The sequence below is a fragment of the Phyllostomus discolor genome, chromosome 1 (genome assembly GCF_004126475.2).
Source record: "Phyllostomus discolor isolate MPI-MPIP mPhyDis1 chromosome 1, mPhyDis1.pri.v3, whole genome shotgun sequence".
Taxonomy (NCBI): domain Eukaryota; kingdom Metazoa; phylum Chordata; class Mammalia; order Chiroptera; family Phyllostomidae; genus Phyllostomus; species Phyllostomus discolor.
Window position 1 is genome coordinate 112,991,701 of NC_040903.2, and position 21,144 is coordinate 113,012,844.

General features: G+C 36.7%; 1 protein-coding gene across 3 annotated transcripts in view; it reads right to left on the reverse strand.

Annotated features, from left to right (window-relative positions):
- The window catches only part of PEAK1 (pseudopodium enriched atypical kinase 1), a 182,542-nt gene that overhangs the window by 119,847 nt on the left and 41,551 nt on the right, over window positions 1-21,144 (reverse strand). For 2 of the 3 annotated variants that reach the window (XM_036027581.1, XM_036027579.1), the window contains exon 2: window positions 11,684-11,687. The exons of the other annotated variant lie outside the window; for it this stretch is intronic. The gene's annotated coding sequence lies outside the window, so the exon portion shown is untranslated. The remainder of the gene's footprint in view (window positions 1-11,683; window positions 11,688-21,144) is intronic. 3 annotated transcript variants of the gene reach the window in all.

Below are 21,144 nucleotides of genomic sequence, written 5' to 3' on the forward strand. Positions count from 1 at the left end.
TTGAGACCCCGACTCAGAATAAGCCCTAGTAGTTCTTTGTATGTTACCTATTGTTTGATCCTTACTGCTTGACAATGATTAATGAGCTCTACCTGTATTCCTGTGCAAAATGAACCCAGTAAAAGCCCATTGAGGGAAAGGCTCTTGGCCCTTCTCCTTTGAGAGATCGGCCACCTTTCGTCCCCAAGCAGGTCATGTCTTGGTAGACTTATTCCCCCCATCTGTGGCAGCTGGGGCAGGCAGGGGTGGGGGGCCCTGTGGGCGGAGCTCCCCCACAAGCATATGCCAAGGGGTTTCTACAAGGCTGCTCTCCAGAAAACAGCAAAAGCTTAGACGCTGGGGAGTCTAGTGGGTAATATATATAAGGAGACCAAGTCTGAGAGAGGAAAAACTAAATTACCCTCAATAAAAGTATGTTGGGTCTTCACTGTCCTTAACAGTGAAGATACCTGCTTGTGGTCTGTATCACTGGATCAACAGAGACCCAATACTTCTCTGAATGGAAAGTGACAGGAAGAATGCCAGGCATTCTTGAAGATGTGCTAGGTCCCTGGTCTTGTGGTTTCCAGAGAAATGGGTAGTGTTTCCATTCCCATTACAACCCAGCAATTAATAGAACCCTTGGGGACACAAATGAACAACACTCAAGACCATTATTAATTAGATATGTTAGTTTATACAAGTTATTCAAACTCTAAGTTTCATGGACCTTACTATTTAAATGGAAAATAACAATTCTTTTTTGTTAAAGATTATATTCATTTATTTTTAGAGAAAGGGGAAGGGAAGGAGGAAAAGAAGAAGAGAAACATTAACATGTGGTTGCCTCTCTCGCATGCCCACTACTGAGGACCTGGCCTGCAACCCAGGCATGTTCCCTGGAATCAAACTAGCAACTCTTTGGTTCGCAGGCCCACGGTCAATCCACTGAGCTACAACAGCCAGAGCTTAATTCTTTATATTAATAAAAGCAGCCAGAAAATAAAGATATGCAAACAAACAAAATCCCAAACCCTAAATCTCACTGCATAACCTTCCAGGTCTTTTTTTTTTTTTTTTTTTACACCTATTGATATACAGATGTATTTAATACAATGAACATGCTGTTTGGTAATATGAATACCTTTAAAGTGTTTTCAAAAATTGACTATCAACTCAAAAGATTGTGTTAATGTAAATTTGAGTTAAAAATGCCAATTTAAATCACTCAAACTTAACAGGAGAAATAAAGTTGCAGTCAGAGTTCTTAATAACCTCAAACAATTAACAATATTTCTCATAATAAAGAAATAACTCTTCCATATGGAAAGTTATCTGGCAAGATTACCTATTCAGGGCACAGCTGAAAACCAGTCAAAGTAGGAGAGAGCCTTAGCATCTCACTTATAGACTCTACTCTTGCTTACACACAAATTTAGTTTGATCAAACCAAATCAGTTTCATTGGCATTTTTTATACAGAAATATGGGTCAATGCTCTACTTAAAATTTGATGAAATGTAACTGTCTCTCTCATGCTGCCCTTTATTTGTACATCCCCTATCCACTTTACTATGACCCACTGAAATAACAATGTTAACTTATTTTGGGTGGTTGATGTGAGTGTCCCACTGCTTTTCCAAAAAGGTGCCCAAATGGCCCTTCTACTATGATCCTTTTAAAGACTTTCTTGCTAATGATCTCTTCCATGATCCAGTCTATTCCCAAATATTTAACGGTGGGATAACTCCCCAGAGCCTACACCTTTTATCCTGTCTTCTTAATCTCCAAACATCAGCTTCTAACTGCCAACTAGACCTTTCCAAACAGAATTACCTGTCTTCCAAAATGTGCTCTGCCTTTTTCTGGGCACCATAACAATTATGGTAACACAAACTGGTAGGCAGTCAGACTGAGCCAACTTTGAGTCCTCCTGGTTTTTCTTACACTATCTCCAATCAATTATCAGATTCTCTCTCTCCCTAATCTCTCATCTCCCTTTGACAACCCTGGCTATAACCTGAGTTATGAATATAATTCATTATGAATATAATGTGTTTTTTTTTTATCTGACATTGTCTTAAAATGTCTCCTATACCCGTATAACAATTGTTCAAAATTCTATGGAACTTTTGATTCTTCAGTCAAATGCCAACTTCCCTTGAAGGTGCATAACCTCCTTTTAGAATTAACTGTTTCCTCCTTAAAATTCCCATTACATGGTATTTTTGGCTATCTGTATACAACTTTTGCTCTCATTCATTAGTCTTAGCTCCTTGAAAGCAGGAGACATTTCTTACTCAGTTTTGGCACTGTATATTTCTTGAGCAGATGAATAAATGATGCAGTCTTTATTATCTAGGTTCACAGACCAAAATAACTGAAAAGAAGTGTCAAATGACTACTGGACAGCAAAAGGGGAGAATGAAAAATACAAAAACCAAACGTAAGGACTCAAAAAGCACTTTTGTGTGGGGCAAATAGGCCTGTATCTCTTAAGGTCATCACTGTATTTTCTAGAATAGCACTGTGATTGACACTGATATTGATTATAGAAGATTTCAAAAAGATTATGTTTATTTAATCTATATTTAAGAAAGGAAGAAAACAACATAAGTGTGAAAGGTATTTTGGAAAGATTTCCATACAAATAGCTTTATTGTTTAAAAGTTTATTTATTTAACTATAAAATAAATACCCATTATAGCAAACTTGAAAAAATAAACAAAGATAGGAGAAAAAAAAGCACTCCAAATCTTAGACTATATTTTTAAAGAATGTAGGTCACATAGCACCAAATAATTATTCTAACTAAAAACATTTTAGTGTTTAAAGAACTCAAGCTCAGTTATCTAGAAAAATTTGGCCAAATAGAAAGCATTCTAATTCTGGGATGTAGAGATCTAAGATTTTATTATATTGCTACACAGTTATTCATCCAACCCTTCTGTTTTCATGTGTGACTGGAGAATGATGGGGTGGGAAGATGAGGAAATGGGGAACAACAAAAAAAAGAAGATAAAAATGGAGAGTGAAGGGTCACTAGTTTGATTCCCAGTCAGGACACATGCCTGGGTTGTGTGTGGGCCAGGTTCCCAGTAGGGGGCACATGAGAGGCAACCACACATTGATGTTTCCCTTCCTTCCTCCTTTCCCCTCTCTCTAAAAATAAATAAATAAAATCTTTACAATAATGGGGAGTGAGAAGAAAGAGAACACAAAGGGTGGAGAAACAATCACAAGTGTGAAGAAGAATAAAAAAACAGACAACAAAAGCCCAATCTATGAGCAAACACCTTCAGAAAAAGGACAACTTCTTTAATTTCCCATCATGCCTCCCATTGTTCTACATGACTCAGGCTGATCTGCACACCCCGAGATGAATGCTGAACATATGTCTTATACAACACAACCCAGTTAAAAGGATTTTAATTGGTGTGCACCATTCCCTGCAATTTTAACATTTTAAAAATGAACAGCCTTGCTAAACACCAGAGGGTGACATGTGCTAATTAATCATTCAATAAATTAGCACATGAAAATGAATGCAACTATGAGACCTGTTGCCAACACTCCATCTTGAGGAAGCCTCCCTTTATTATTTATTTATTTATTTTTTAAGATTTTATTTATTTATTTTTAGGGAGAGAGGGAGAGAAAGAGAGAGAGAGAGAGAGAGAGAGAGAGAGAGAGAGAGAGAGAGAGAGACATCAATGTGCGGTTGCTGGGGGTTATGGCCTGCAACCCAGGAATGTACCCTGGCTGGGAATCGAACCTGGGACACTTTGGTTCCCAGCCCGCGCTCAATCCACTGAGCTATGCCAGCCAGGGAGGAAGCCACCCTTTAAATGAGTACCCACAAAAGATGTAAATTTACTGTGCAATACTCACAAGTGTCTCCCACAATTATTCACAGCAACAACACCATCATTCTTGCATCTCCCTCTAGATATTTTATGCTAAGCAGCCTGTGAACCCTGCTATTCTTTTATAATCTGTTTAACCTTTGTAACAAAAAACCAGCTAAATACTGTGTTTGCATTTTTCTATTAAAGAGATTTTAAAAGTTCATTCAAGTCATTTGTTAAATGGACAAATAGGTGAAGGACAGATCAACTGAAGCTCTTGGTCAAACTCCCTTCCCCCCCCAATTTTGTCTGTCAGGCAGTGAAAGCCTTAGCATTGCTAGCTCAAGAAATAAAACAGTGCCAATGAAATTCTGCATGTCAGATTGTCATGCTCTGATTTTCTTTTAATATTGTTGGCATTGGAGAGAAAGGTATAATCTATTGGTAGGACTCAAAATACTGTATCAGGCACACTTTTTGAAAGAGAAGAAAATCCCAGAAGCCATTTGCTTTATTAGCTCCTCATACTCATTACTCTTCTATTTTATATTTTCTTGGATCACCACAATTCCAAATATATTCTAATTTCCCAAGTCTCTCTAGATATACTGAGAAAGACTGGTTTCTGATTTGCTAATGGCACTGAAAACTGAGCAGCTGATTTAGGTAAGGAAGCCAAATGGACTTTGGAGAATAAACAGGTATTGTGAGACATGTATGTTATCTGGTATGCAGTAGGCACTGACAAATGTTAGTTTCCTTCCCAAAAATAATGACAAATGATTGGGAAAATTTTTGTTTGCTCATTAAAAAGTCAACCTGAAAGGAAACCTAACTGAAGTCTAAATATAATTACCTTTGAAGAATCTAGAAACTATGGTAGAAAGTGTGATTTTTAAGTATACCTTTAAAATTAAAGACAATATGCTTCACCTTCCAGAGTAGGCCTAGAAGACAGAATTTCAAGAAACCTGTGCTTATTTATGATATATGATATTAATTACTGCTTGAAATCATAATATTACCCAAAATAATTCTTAGGGGAGGATAAACCAGTAATAGAAACAATAGATTATGTACTTAGAGACTAAAAAAGCTTCCTAAATGGCAAAGACCATTTACATTTGATTACTTTCCCTAGACTCTTACCACCAAAAAAAAAAAAAAAGAGGTGGAATTAAGTAGAATTTAATTAATTTGGCCATAATTAAAAGTAAAAAAATAATGAACATTTTCATCAAGAGATTTCTGTACAATTACTCAGAAGTTTTTTGAAAATATTATTTTGGTTTAATAATTTTGGGGAGATTACTATTATTTGTCAATTTTTTGCTTCTACTTTAACCCTTTACCCTTTATCCCTTAAATAAAGACTATTTTGATAGAGAATTCACCACACAAACAGGCTCTTCTGGAGAGAAAGCAATGACTTATACCAACCTAAGTAGACCAAGATGACTGACTTTTGGACTACTTTGAAAAATAATCTCTTAAACTATGAAAAGCTAAGTTGGTCAATACCCCACAAATACAGGCAAAAAGACAGAAAACAAAATGCTTCTTTAACATAGATGGTGTTAATAGCTTAATATTAAACTACATGAAAAAGGGTATAGCACTCACTTTTATTTTACAGGTAGCTCTAGCTAGAAGACTACTATAAGCATGCAAAACTTCCACAGCTACATTAGTATAATGGAAAAATAGTCTGAGTTTTTAAAAAAAGGCAGGTAAACTCTTCAGTTTTTGGATTTAAAAATTTTTAATGGGATTTGGTTTTTCCAAAGGGTATTGTTTGATTGACTGACTAGGCAGAGGGGAGTCCTCCTTTCAACAACAGGTACCTGTAACAAGGAGCCTAGGATAGTGCCAAGGGTGCTAGAGGAGGGTGTGCAGGGATAAAACAGGATTTCTAACAAATAACAGTTTTCAGAATTCTCATGGTGCTCCTCAGTTCCAGGCTCAGTGTAGGCCTCAGACAAGGCTGGGCTGAAAATGGCTCTGTGATATTCTGAAATAAGGGACAAGCCTCTGAGTACAGCTGTTCCCCCGAGACTTTAAATAAAGTTAGTGAGAAAAACTTAATGTTAAGCAAACTCTGCTATGCATCTGCTGACCAAATGCAATCTACTCTTTTTTTTATTCTTATAGATCCTATCTACTAGGCTACTACAGCTACCATGTGTGTCATATCTCTAATTCATACAATAACCTTGAGGGGCAGCAATTATCATTTTAATAAATGAGTAAGTGAGGTATTGAATAGATTACATTCCTTGACCAATACCATACAGCTTTTAAGTAGTGAGCTAAAATATGCACCCAATCCTAACTTACATCAAAGTCCCATTCAGTTCTATTAAAACATGTTCTTTGTATATTCCACGTGCTCTTTTTACTGTGTTAGAAGACTTCTCTAGTTTCTGATCTCAGCTCCTCCCACTCCACTCAGTACTTGCCCATTCCCTTACCAAGAGCTACCAGTAGCTCCGGGCAAACAATACCCTATTTTTAGTAGTGTTGCCATGGGATTTACTATTGGCCACACCAGTAGATTCTGAGGGTGAATATTACTAGACATTGTTAACTATAGTGTTCACTCTTCCTTTCATTCTTCTTCATTTAATTAATTACATTAACTAGAAGATTTATAAATTCTAGGCAATGTAGTGTAGAGGAAAAACACTGTCCTTCCTGCCCAAGGAGAAAAATTAGAAAAATGACTCAAAAGTCAAACTGCTATTTAAAATAACAGAAAACAAATAAAACAGCCCAAAATAATAAGTTATGGAACAAAGTCTAACATATGACATGTGTAACAATACCTGGTTTTGGTAAGACAGAGACATGTAACTGTGAAAACTAACCTTTTAATGTAAAACTGAAGTAATGGCCTTAACAAAACAAGTCATAAGCAATTATTAAATAATACATGTCCTTTACCATCTCCATTACCATTTGTATAGCAGCTATAAAATGTAAGTTCTATAAAGGGTTCCTTTTGTTAAAATTTATTTTTGAAGAACTATCTTCTCTCCATTGCTTCTATTTTTGAAATAAGGAGAGTTAAGTATCTACACTAACAACTAAACATACAGTAAGGATTCAACTATTTACTCACTAGCATAATAGAATGTACATGTTGAAAAAAGTTCTATAAAAAGAAAATAAATTGAAAGATCTAAAAATATTTGATTCTAAGATACCCCTTTATCTCTTATTTTTAATGTAAAATTCATTTGTGACATTTAAGAGATGATACAAAAAATTCAAGTTTTATGGACCTTCAACCACTGTGTAAATACTAGCAAAAAGAGCTATTCAAAGCACCCAGTGAAGCATCTGCACTCATTTTATCCTTAGCTTATTTCTTTATCCTTCAGGAAAAGATGCTTTAAAAAAAAATACAAGAAACTATCAAGCAAGTTAACAGATGAAAAGAGCATTGAATAAAGCCTAATTCGGGTTGAAATCCAGTTTGATTACCTGGAGACAGGAAAGCAATTTACCTATATTAGCATTAAATGTCTAACATTAATAAAAGTGTTATGGAAATGTGATCTAGTAGTAAGTTTTCTGTACTGAGACTTACAAGACCATCCTCAGCCCTACTACCAGCTAAGTAGTTATGATACCCTGGTAAAGTTGAAGGTTCCTTTCTGTCTAATGAGATGACAGTAACTAGTCTTCCTTTCTATGAGATGCAAAGATATCCATATCCTAATTTTCGGAACCTATAAAATATCACCCTATGCAGCAACAGGGACTTTGCAGATATGATTGAATTATGATCTTATTGTGTATTCATTTGATATAATTTCAAAGTCACTTGTTTACGATTTAAGTGAAGTTTCCTTAATCCATGTTTATGTCAAAGACAAATGAAAAGTTGCTTTTAGAAGTTGTTTTCATGTAAGAACGAAGTTGCTTCACAATGTTATCATCTCATCTGTTGTCACCGAAGAGCACTCAGTAGCTCAAGCTACTGAGAGGCCCCGCTAGTAGCTCAAGCTACTGAGAGGCCCCGCTGACAGACTTATTCATAAGACCTTGTGGAGAAGCAATTACGGCAAGGGGACATTTAGACTATGAATACAGAGTTTGTAAAACTAGTCAAGAGTTTCAGTCTGGGCAGGGTGACTCTGCTGATGAAAAAGACAGATCTTTGGTGCATTAACTGCTGCTGTGGTAAAGGCAACACTTTTACAGGCAGTGGCAAAAGCTGTCAGTGGCACCTGACAGTGCTCAGCAAGAGACCATCTTGCCCGTCAAAACCTAGCACCATCCTTCCCAAACCACAAGGGACTTCTGTTTCTGTGCTGGCAGCTGGAAGTCAGTTCGCTATTTGGTTAAACCATCTCTCCCAAGTACCAACTCTTAAAAAGTTTCCCTCAAACTAAATTTGGACTTTATTCCTCTCATTTCTCATTGCCTAGAACAATAGTGTATAATTTTATCATTGCAGTGGAGTATGGTATTTCTTTACTGGCTTAGTAAGAGACACTATCCTCTACGCTACTTGGCTTGTGAAATTCCTGCAGTGAACTTGTGTCAAATTGTCAACAAAGACAAACTCAGTCTCTAAACAAAATTTGCCCCCACAACAAAACAGACTTTGAGAAAAGATTATTTGAGTGAGTCCAATGTAATAACAGGGTCCCTGAAAGTGAAGGAATGAGGTAGGAGTCAGAGTCTGAGTGATATGACAGAGAAAGACTTGACCAGCCATTGCTGGTTTTGACGATGGAAATGGACCATAAGTCAATGAATACAGAGAGCATCTAGAACCTGAAAAGGGAAAGCAAATGAAGAGATTCAGAAGGAAGGCAGTCCTGCCAAACACTTAATTCTAGCCCATAGAGAATAATTTCAGATTTCTGATCTCCAGAACTGTAATAAATTTGTGCTATTTTAAACCACTAAGTCTTTTGTGATTTCTTACAGCAGCAACAGGAAACTAATACACTAGGGTCAATCTCAGCTCTGACATTTACTCTAGCTATGTGCCCCTGAGCCGGTTAATTATGTTTCTCAACTTTTGTTTCCTTATCTGTAAAATGGGGTTTACCAATAGCAACTCCTGGTTATTAATTAAACTGCATAAGTGCTGAGTGATACTGAGTTCAGTGATTAAAAATCTAGCTATTTGTTTACTAATTCTTTTCTTTAAAAGACTGTATTTATTTTTAGACAGAGGGAAAAGGAGGGAGAAAAAGAGGGAGAGAAACATCTGTGTGGTTGTCTCTCACGTGCCCCCTACCAGGGACTTGGCCTGCAACCCAGGCATGTGCCCAGGCCTACAATCAAACTGGAGACCCTTTGGTCCGCAGGCTGGCACTCAATCCACCAAGCCACACCAGCCAGGGCTGTTTACTAATTCTTATTCTACACTAAGGCAACGTAATGCAACCCAGAGTTTCTATTTATGCAAGAAATATGAATTAACACTTCTATCACTAAAGTTATTGGTAATATATCAATGTAGATGTCAATGGTTTGTTCTCATAGACTATAAAGTTGAAGTTCTTTTACATTCCAAAGTTCCCAAAGGGAAGAAAGAATTTGTTAGAAACCCAGATTATACAACCAGTATAAAATCAAGACTCTGCATTGTTTATCCTTAGCTTTTTTCTTTATTCTTCAGGAAAATGTTCCTTTTACACCAGAAAACTTCTGATGACCAAACATAATGACATTTAAGATAAATCACGAATAGTCCCACCACTTTAGTTATTTTCATTTATTTATTCTTAATCCTCACCAGAAGATGTTTTGATTTTAGAGGAAGGGAAAGAGAGGGGTGGGGGAGGGAGAGAGAGTGACAGAGATCAATATGGATGTGAGAGAGAAACATTGATCAGTTGCCTTCTACACCTTCCCTGACTAGAACTCAAACCAGCAAACTTTTGGTGTACAGGACAATGTTCTAACCAACTGTGTCATCCAGCTAGGGCCCAACTCTTTATCTTAAAATAAAGAAAAAAATCATAATAAATAATTTGTTTTGTTACCAATACTCAGTTAAAGTCAGAAGCAGATTACTTTCTGGGTTTTCTACCTTTTGTTACAATAGGGATTAGAAAACTATGGCCCGTCGGTCAAATCCAGTCTGCCTCCTGCTTTTTGAAAATAAAGTGTTACTGAAACACAGAACTCCCATCATTTATATGTTGTCACAGGTGCTTTCTTGCTACAAAGGCAGAGCTAAATAGGTGCAACAGAGACTTGCCTACAAAGCCTAATGTATCTAGGATCTGGCCCTTATGTAGGAAGTTCACAGATTCCTGTGCCAATCACTTCTCAAGGCACGGAAGTTTAATTTATATTACAAAATGTTTCAAAACAATACATATTTTTAAAAGACCATTCAACAAACTTTTAAGAATGTTACATGTTGGGGACCACTTTGTGTGGTATTGGAGACTGTAGCCCTGCACTAGCCAGGCCTTGAAAGACACCTGTAAGTCTCCATGAGAACACTGAGAAAGCAGGTGGCAGGCACGACCCGATACTAACACTAAGGGTTCCCATGAGAAATGAGGCCTGAAGAATACACAGTATCCTTTGAAGCTTGCTTTGCTTTGCTATAGCCCTGTTGATATAAACCAGATGTTTAAGTTTAAAGCATAAGGAGTGAACTCCTTATCTCATGAGATACTCCCTAACAACCATCTGGCATCACATGTCTAACAGACCCTGGCAGATCTCTCTTTCTTCAATTGTCATCTATAAATAATATCCATTTTTTGTAAGTATAGCCTTTGGACACTGACTGATGAGCTATGCATGTATGTTGTATATCTCTACACATGCCAATCCCAATAAAACCTGTTTTTGAAAAGGGCTCGGGGCATTCTCCACCAGAGGGAGAATTGCCACCCCCTTTCCCCCTGGAACAGATTGTATCCGGGACAACTTATTTCACTCACAACTGGGAGAGCTCTGTAGTACAGGGTTCCCCTCAGTTACACACATAAAGGAATATTATGGCTTAATGTACCATACATACTAACTTGGATAAAATTCTGTGCAGTGCAGGCTCCATGGCTCCACTAAGACACCATGGTGATAAGTTCACTTTTGGCTAAATGATGTTGATTTAATCACAGCAAAACAACTCATCTCAGCATACGTGTATCAAGCGAAATATAATGACATTATTGCTGTAATTATTATTGAATAGATACTGTGAACATATTTGGTCATAATTTATACTAAAACTTCCTATTAAAAGGAATCTAAAACAGTGTTTCCTTCATAAAGCATTTCATGAATATATACTGAATACCTAATCCAAGTGGGATTATATGAGGTCTGTCCAGAAAAAGTCCAGTCATTAATATGAGAATGGTTGGCACAGCATCGATGTAATCTGGCAGTTAAGGAGAGTGGACTGGAATGTGCATGTGGGAACAATGATGACTTCACTGTACTAGTCAGTGGCAGTGGTAGATATTGTTGAGTGAGCATGTGTTATGTGTGGCCATCACATTCAAAATGATGAGTATAGCAACCAATGAATCTGCGTCAAATTTTGCATTAAGCTTGAACAAACCAGGACAATGTTATCCCAAAAGTCCTGTGAAAAGGTCATACTATAGATTTAAATGTTATATCTGGCTTTATATGAAAAGTGATGAGAAACATCTTTTTGTAAAATTTAAATTAAGTTTTACTGTTTATGCTATTAGTTTGTTACAGGTTTCCCCATTAACCCCTCTCTATGCAGCACCCCCAAACCTTCAGGCAAGCCCCGCACCATTCATTGTTCATGTCTATGGGTCATGTGTATATGTTCTTTGGCTACCCTATTCCCTATGCTATACTTTCTATCCCCATGAATATTTTGGTAACTACCAATCTGTACTTCTTAATATTTTCACCTTTTCCGGCCATCCTCATGACCTGTCTTCCATCTGGCAACCATAAAAACATTTTCTGTATCTATGATTCTTTCTGTTCTGCTTGTTTTGTGTTTTTTTTAGATTCAATTATTAACAGATATGTATTTACTGCCATTTTATCAATCATATATTTTATCTTTTTTTAAAAGAAGGTTCTTTAAGATTTCATATAATACTGGTTTGGTGGTGATTAACTCCTTTAGCTTTTTCTTGTCTGGGAAGCTCCTTACCTGTCCTTCAATTAAGTGATAGCTTTGCTGGGTAGAGTAATCTTGGTTGTAGCTCCCTGCCTTTTCATCACTTTGAATATTTCTTGCCAATCAATTCTAACCTGCAAAGTTACTTCTGAGAAATCAGCTGACAGTCTCATGGGAGCTCTGTTGTAGGTAACTGCCATTCTCTTGGTGGTTTTAAGATTCTCTCTTTTATTTAACCTTTGGCATTTTAATTATGATGAGTTTGGTGTGAACCTCTTTAGGTTTATCTTGTTTGGGACTCTGTGCTTCCTGGACATGTACGTCTATCTCCTTTACCAAGTAAGGAAAGTTTTCTGTCATTTTTTCAAATAGGTTTCCAATTTCTTGCTCTCTCTCATTGCAGCACCCCTATAGTGCGCATGTTGGTATGTTTGAAGTTGCCCCAGAGGTTCCTTACACTACCCTCATTTTTGTGGATTCTTTTTTCTTGCTGTTCTTATTGGGCTTTTTTTTTTTTTTTTTTGCTTTCTTGTGTTCCAAATCACTGATTTAATTCTCAGCTTCATCTTTTCTCCTGTTGGTTCCCTGTAAACTGTTCTTCATTTCAGTTAGTGTAGCCTTCATTTCTGACTGGTTCTTTTTTAAGGTTTCTATGCCCCTTTTTATGGTGTCTATGTCCTTTCTTATGCTGCTGAAGTTCTGAGTTCATATACTCTTCCCCTAAGTTCATTGAGCATCCTTAAAACCTATGTTTTGAACTCTATATCTGGTTCATTGCTTGTTCCATCTTGTTTGGTTCTTATTCTGGAATTTTGTTCTATTCTTTCATATGACACATTTTTCTTTGTCTTCTCATTTTGACAAGATCCCTATGTTTGTTTCATGTATTATGTAGAACTACTCTGTCTCCTTTATCTTAATAGAGTGGCTTAATGTAGTAGGTGTCCTGTAGGGTCCATTAACACAGCCTCTCCTATCACCCAGGGTATACCCATTGTGTGGGCTGTGTACACTCTCCTCTTGTAGTTGAGCCTTGATTGCTATTTGCAGGTCAATGGGAGGAATTAATGCAGGCCATTCAGCTGCAAGGACTGGATGTGACCAATGATCACCAACCTCTGACCACTATGGAGGAATGGCTATGCAGGGGACTACTCCACAAAGCTGGACTTATGCAGCAGTACTCTGGTGCCCACTGAGTCTGTTCCTTGTGTAGGTGAGTGAATGGTGGTGCTCTGATATGGTCCACAGCTGTCCAATGTGTAAGCAGGCTCTGGAGCCTTCCAGGAGGGAATAGCTAAGGTCAGCCATTGCCTATATTCTGTCCCAGGCCACCCAGCAGAAGCTATAAAGCAATCTGCAGATAGCTGCTACTTGTGCTGTGCTTGGAGGTGTCCAAGCAAGGCCAAGCTATGAACCAAAGACATCTGCTGCTAGTGACAGGCCTAGGGCCACTGTGTGAGAGGTACAGGGCTTGCTTAGGCCAGATGCTGCTTGTTCAAGAGAAGGAAAACCTGAAGCATGAGCCATGACAAGCCATTTATAAGGAAAAGCCACTGGAAACAGCCTGGTAGACCTAAAACTTGAGTGGTGTGGAACCTCTGGGAATCACCAGGGTGAGTCAGGTTGATAAAGTCTCTTATACAGTGATCCCCAGCTGGCTCTGTGGGGAGAAGACTCAAAAATGGAACAATGGCCTCTGGAACACTTCTGTCTTGAGAAAGCTGACTCCCTGATGCCAAATACTCCAGTTCCCCTCTGTATGCATCTGGTGCCTTTCAAGCTGCTACCCAGGCGCTGGAGCTCAAAGAGAATGAACCTGAGCAAGTCTGTGCATGGGTCCTTTAAGAGGAACTGCCTGGGACTCCAGTAGTTTCTGTCTTCCACAGCCTCAATCCCCACTGTTTTTACAGCCAAAAGTTATGGAGAGTTATCTTCCTGGCACTGGAACCCTGGGCTGGTGGTACCTGGTATGAGGCTGGAACCCCTTGCTCCCAAGATATCCCTCCTGATTTTTATCTGCCACAGATGAGTATGGGACCCTCTCTTTCCATCCCTCCTACCAGTCTCAATGTGGTTTCTTCTTTAACTCCATAGTAGGATTTCTACTCAGCTCGATTTCTGATGGTTCTAAATAATGGCTATTCCATAGTTTAGTTGTAATTTTGATTTGGTTGTGCAAGGAGGCAAGCCTTGTTTCCCTAAGCCACAATCTTGATCAAAGTCCAAGATACATCTTATCAAAGAACATTTCTAGCTCTTTTGCAAAAGCTTAGACTGAATTATTTGAGTTGTTTATATACCCAACATCCCTTACATAAGGATTCATGTAGTATCTCCTGGAGTTTAGTATTAGCAAAAACCACTTTTTCCATTTATCAGCAATGAGTGCCTTTAAAGGAATACATAATCTTGGAATCTGGGTGGAAATGGTAATTTTTTCGTTAGATAAAGGAAACTGTGAGAGATCACAATAGCCTATACTGAATGTATTTCCAAACCAGTGCATTTGTAGTCAGAAAAGACTGAAATCAAGTTAACTGAAACATTCATTAAACTGAGTGATGCTCTAACCACTGCTTTTGAGAAAACAAAAGAAATAAGATATAGAATAGTCAGACTTTTGGGGATCCAAGATTAAATTAGAAATTATCCCTGGATCCAAAAAAATTAGTTTAGTTGTGGAATTGAAATATACAAATAAAATGATAAAAAAGGAAATGATAAGAAGCACCACAAGATTTATAGGTAAAGTGTTCCAGGAGTTCAGAGAAAGAAAACATTGCTTCCAACAACAACAAAAAAAGGATTTATAAACAGAGGGCATAAACCTGGGCTAAAGAAGGAATAGGATTTTATTTATTTATTTTTCCTTTCCTTTCCTTTATTAATGCATTATTTACAATAAAATCCACCAATTTTAAGTGTATAGTAGGTAAATATTTGTTAATTGTATATAATTGGGTAACTGCTACAAAAGTGAACATACAGAATAGTATCAAACAAGTTCCCTTGCACCTCTTTGTACTTGATCCTTTCCCCTGAACTCCTGGTACCAACAACCTGCTTTCAGTCACTATAGCTATTTCTTTTCTAGAACTTCATATAAATGGAATCATACAGGATGCAGTATTTATGTTTGACTTCACTCATTTAGCATAATGATGTTGATATTTATCCATATTGCTTTATGCAATACTATTTTGTACACCCCTCCCCTTTTTTGTGTTAGTAGGAGTCCACAGAATGGATATATTAGAGTTTATTTAGTCACCAGTTTTTGGTTGTTATGAAAAATGCTGTTATGACATATGAACATATTTCTAGGTGAGCAAGTGGTTTCATTTTGCTTGGGTTAATGCCTTTAAGTGGAATTGCCAGGTAGAATGGTGAATGTATGTCAAACTTTATATGGTTTAGCCATACTGCTTTTCAAAGTGGACACTGCAATTTACGTTCTCACTAGCAATGTCTGAGGATTCCAGTTGATTCACTACTTTAGCAACACTTGACATTGTTGGTCTTTTTCTTTTTTAATGTATTTTTTTCTGATAACAAGTGATGTTGAGCATCCCTCCGTGTGCTTTTTGACCATTCATGTACCATGAAGAGTCTGTTCAAATAATTTTTCCACTTTAAAATTAAGTTGTTTCTCTTTTTGAGTTGTAAAAATTCTTTACGTATTCTGGACACAATCCCTATATCACACACATATCTTGTAAAAATTTTGTCCCAGCATGTAACTTGCCTTTTTGTTTTCCTAAGTGCCTTACAAATAGCAATTCTAACTCTGATGAAGTACATTCTACCAATATTTGCTTTATGTTCTTTTAATGAAATCTTTGCCTAAAATATGTTACAATGATTTTTCTCCTCTGGTTTTCCTCAAGAAATTGAATAGCTTTAATTTTTAATGTTGGTGTTTTTATTTTTAAGGCAAATTTTATGTATACTTTCAGGTGAAGGTTAAAGTTCATTTTAGCCCACACAGATGTCCAACTATTTTGACACTATTTTCTGAAGAGACTATTTCTTCTTCACTGAACTAAACTGGCATTTTTGTGGGGAAAAAAAGCAATTTATGTATGGTTCTATTTATGTACTCTCTCTATGTGTTTATTGGTCTATGTGTTTATTCCTTTGTCAGTATCAGATTGTCTTTTCCATTGATCTGTTTCTCTTTATACTATACCACACTGTTTTGATTACTGCAGAGTATAGGAAGTATTGAAATCAAATAGTGCAAGTCTTTTTTCTTTGCAACAGTTTTTTGGCTCAAGTCCTACTGAATTTCAATAAAATTGTAGAATCAGCTTATCAATTAGATCACCTATTTGAGACCTTTCTTCTTGGGTAATGGAGGCATTTCCCTCTAGGTACCACTTTGGCTGCACCCTACAAATTTGTGTGTGGTATTTTCATTATCAGTTTAAAGTATTTTCAAGTTGACCCAATGCTCATTTAGAAGTGTTTTGCTGATCATCTTATAATTATTGCTTTCTAATTCAATTTCATTATAGTCAGGTAATAAGCTCTGTATGGTTCCAATCTTTCTACATATGAGACTTGTATTTTTGGCACAGATTGCAGTTTATTTTGGTAAGCATACCATGTGCACTTGTTTGGTATAATGTTTTATGAATATCAATTAAAGCTACGTGGTTGACAATCTATGTGTTTGCTGGATCTTTTTTTTGTCTAGTTCCATCAATTGAAGAATTTAAAATCAACTATGATTGCAAAATTGCCTCGTGTGGCCTATATTGTCAATTTTTGCTTCATGTATTATGAAGCACTGTTATTACATATATACATATTTATGCTTTTGTTCCTGTTAATTCCAGTTTAATTTTCCTGTTGAATTTTCAGCTATTGTATCTTGCATTTCTATAATAGTTGTCCCTAGGGATTATATTATATACCCTTAAGTTTTCAGAGTTCACTTATAGTGAATGATGGATCACATAAAAAATAAAATGTTTGCAATCTTAGAGGCTTGTATGGCCCCAAACATACATCCTAAGCCCCACAAGATAACGATGTAATTTTAGTTTTCAACAGTTAAACAATCTATAAGGAAATTAAGAGAAAAAGAGGCAAAAGAAAAAGATGTCCTTTACATTTGCCCAGATATTTAGAATACAAAGGGGGTCCTGTGAAAAAACAGAATTTATTTATAAAAAATTGTGTATTTACTTTTACATGGTTAAACTTCAGTCACCTTCAAAGTACTCTCCATTTGATGCATTATACCTAGCGAGATATTTTTCCACTGCTCAAAACAATTTTTGAACTTGTCGATTTGGATGCCTTTTAGTGCTTCTCCCATTTTGTTTCACTTCTTCCACATTGGCAAAATGTTTCCTTTTGTGGACTTTTTTAATCCAGAGAAACAAAACAAAAATAGTCACCCAGGGCAAGATAGGGTGAATAGGGAGGTCTGGGCACAGGGGTCATGCCATTTGGGGTCAAAAACTGCTGAACACTCAATGTGTGTGGGCAGGTACACTCACAAATCACCTATCATGAAATGGGAAAACCCGTTGAGTCTCAAAAAATTTTCAGTGAAGCCAAATGCAGCCTCTCATAACACCACCAGCTGCTACACTGATACAGATGGGTTCTTAGAACACTCACATAGCGGTGAAGCCTGTGCTACAAGGGGCCTTTCCTCCAGAAGATAATTCTGGTTTTTTTTTTTTTAGTCTGTTCTCATATACAATGTTCTTTATTGTTTACTTAATATTCAAGTTTCCTTCTAGAATTATTTATCTTCTGCTTGAAAAACATTCTTAGCATTTCTTGTACTGCAGGCCCCCTGGTAGAAAATTTCCTTTGTTTTCTTTTATCTAAATACGTATTTTGCCTTCATTCTTTTTTAATTGTGGTATAATAGGCATAACATTATAGTAGTTTCAGGTATACAATGTAATAATTTGATACTTGTAAGTACTATAAAATAATTAACATAATAAGTACAACCTTCTTTCTCGAACAATATTTTTGGTGCGTGTAAAATTCTAGGTTGACAGTTTATTTCCTTTCAGCACTTTAAAGATGATAATTCTACTCTCTTTTGTCCATACTTAGCTGTTGATTAGTCTGTGGGTTTTTTACATAACACTAAGGAGAGTACAGAAAAGTACAAGTGTCGCAAGGGTATTAAGGCATACATGAAACATACCCAAAACATACAAAGAAACAAATGTTAAAGCAAACAAAGCACATTAAAAACTTACATGACTTTTGTTATTAAAGGCAGGCAATGCTACACTCAGTAATTATCAGTACAGTGTTATTTATGAGAAGGAAATGATAGGTAACCTATAGTAAATGTCCCATATGGGGACTGGTTAATTAAGAGTATATAGCACTATGACAATATTATGCAGTTATTATAATGGAGAAGGTTACTTAATGACATTGAAAAATGTTCCCAAACTATACCTAGGTTTAAAAAGAAAACTAGATACAGACTAATCCAAATTTTGCTAAATATAATGAACATAAACCCAATAAAAAGATTGAAAGACTAGTAACAAAATGGTAAATGAAAATATATATATATTAAAAATCTTTTGCTACATTCAACATTTATTACCTTTGGAATCAGATAAAATTGCACTCAGTTACTAAAAAACAGTCACATATGCCCTTTACTCACTGTAATGCAGTCTAGATATTCTAGCTCTGATAGTTACACATAAGCCTGCTTCTCTGTCACTGCAGTTCCGGATGAGTCTAAAAAAGATCACTCTGAGTATCAGATGGTCAGTCACCTGAGAGGGATTACACCAAACTGTTATGGCTGTGGACACCTAAATGACAGCTCTCTATAACAAACCAATGCTAAAGTATGAGTATATGTGTCCTAGACAAGATTTGTTCTCCTGAAGTGAAAGGTAGTGCATTAAAGAGATTTTATATTAAATGTCTTCGTCATTTGTGAGCAGCCAAATGGTTGGCAGTGTGTAGATAATACTGAAACATTGGCTGGCTGATTTCAATTAGCTTTGAAGTGAGACAAATAATAGTAAGGATCTATAATGGTAAGACCAGCAGTACTTAGAAAATATTTTCTTATATATGAATAACCCACCCCATCAGTGAGAGTTCCCAATTATATAATATAGCTAATAGGTTACCCTGGAATTGAGGCAGAAGATAGCATAGGAAGAACTCTGAGACTGCAATATTGTCACTGGCCAGCATTTAGCACCCTGGTTGCCGGGAAATGCCTTTTACCAATTAGGTAGAATAAATAGTAAACTAAGGCAGGGAGGAGGAAGGAGACAAGACTCACATGCTAACTCAGCAGTCCTGAGCCTAGTCTGATAATATTGCTAGGTGTTCCAACATCACAAGAAACACTATGTTATCAAGAAAGAAGGAAAGTCCTTGAAATTCTATGTAGCATTTCCACTATCTGGGAAAGAAAGCCTTGAAACTGTGCTTTCATCCCAGGGCCTGAATGTGGGAGAGGGTCCCCGGTGCCCAAAGAAAGAGCCCATAAAACAACTTTGGTTAACTGCCTACCTCTGGTCACTATCTGTTTTACTAGGGAGTCCCTGATGCTTACAGAAAGAGCCCATAAATAACTTTGGAAAGTGCCCAATTTTCATGAACTGCCTCATGTCACCTATTTGTTTTACAGCAAGATGAACAAATGGGGTCTGGAGCAAGATAAGGATTCCGGCTAACAAATCCTCACACATACCTAAGTTTGGATAGTCATATCCCCCAGGAAAGCTGGCAATGCATTTATCCATTAATCAATATGTAACTTTTTTCCTCCTCTCCCACCAACTATAAAAGTTCTCAGAACAATGGACTCACTTTTTCTCTTAGGGGCTCTGGGTGCTCTTGGCTCTCAGGCCATTGGGCCTCTGGCCACGTGGCCTCAGGCTTCCCAGGGGCTTGTCACCCTGGTCTTCAGCCGCTCTTGCTTATATCATCCTGCTTTGCCCTGAAACTTTGTCTTTTACCCCCTATTCTATCCAGTCCTGTTCTCTTCCATGGGAACAGGCCACTAATAAACTGATTACATGCTATTAGATTTGCTGATATGTAATTCTTTACATACGTCAGCAAGAAGAACCAGGTCTCTCCTTGTCAACAGAATGAACATGCTGTTGGAAAGAAACTCTATTATGAAGCACCTAATTAAGCAAACATTTTATGTCCAAGATAAGAAAATCAGCTAACATTAAGTGAGGAAAAGCAATTGTTAAAAAATCCAATATAGGCTATATGCTTGTGTTTCAGAATGATTAAATATTGTGAGAAACTTTGGAAGCAAATAAAAGTACTTCTATGGTAAGCTGTGGTAGTTCTGGGCTGAATCAAAAGCTCTGCTGAAATTAGTAACTGAACAAGTGTTGGCTTTTCCAGGCCTGGCAGGCAATGCTAATTTTATGTCACACTCCTCAAGGTGCAAGCAGTGTTGTTCATGAAGATTTTCCTCTGTACTACACTAAGAGAAAGGACACAAAAGAGTCCTCGAGAATGCCACCATTTGGGCAAAATTTGACCTAAAAATTTCAAGTCAGGATAGAATATAATTACTTTCCTTATTTAAAATAAGGTTGAGAATCTAAAATTTGATCTTTTTTCTAATCTCAGGGATTCTAACAGTCATTCAGGAAAGTGTCTTGACTCTAAGTGTCCCTCAAAATCAAATAATTTGTATGTATGTATTTATAAAATAAATTTATTGGAGTGACACTGGTTCATAAAACCATATAGGTTTCAGTATACAACTCAAGAACTCAACATCTGCATAAAGCATCATGCACCCATTGCCCAAAGTTTCTTTCTGACTGCATTTATCACCCCTCAAGTGGTATTTAAAAAAAACCATAAAGCCGAACAGAAACATAAAAATTTTAAAACACGATGTTAACATTTAATTTTCTTTAATAGAAAAGAATCCACAAAATTGTTTCTCATTGTCAGCTACATGCTAATGAAATGCCTAATGTTAAGAAAATCAGCTTTTGATGCATTTTTCATTATATTCCGTGACTGGGATGCTAACTATTAATTTTTAAATGCATACTATACTGCAGATATACTATACTGGGACATACAAACATTTTCAGGAAATGCAAAGTTCCAAACAAGATGAAACCAAAGAGGCCCACAAAAGACACATCATGATTAAAATTCCAAAGGTTAAAGACAAGCAGAGAATCTTAAAAGAAGCAACAGAAAAGCA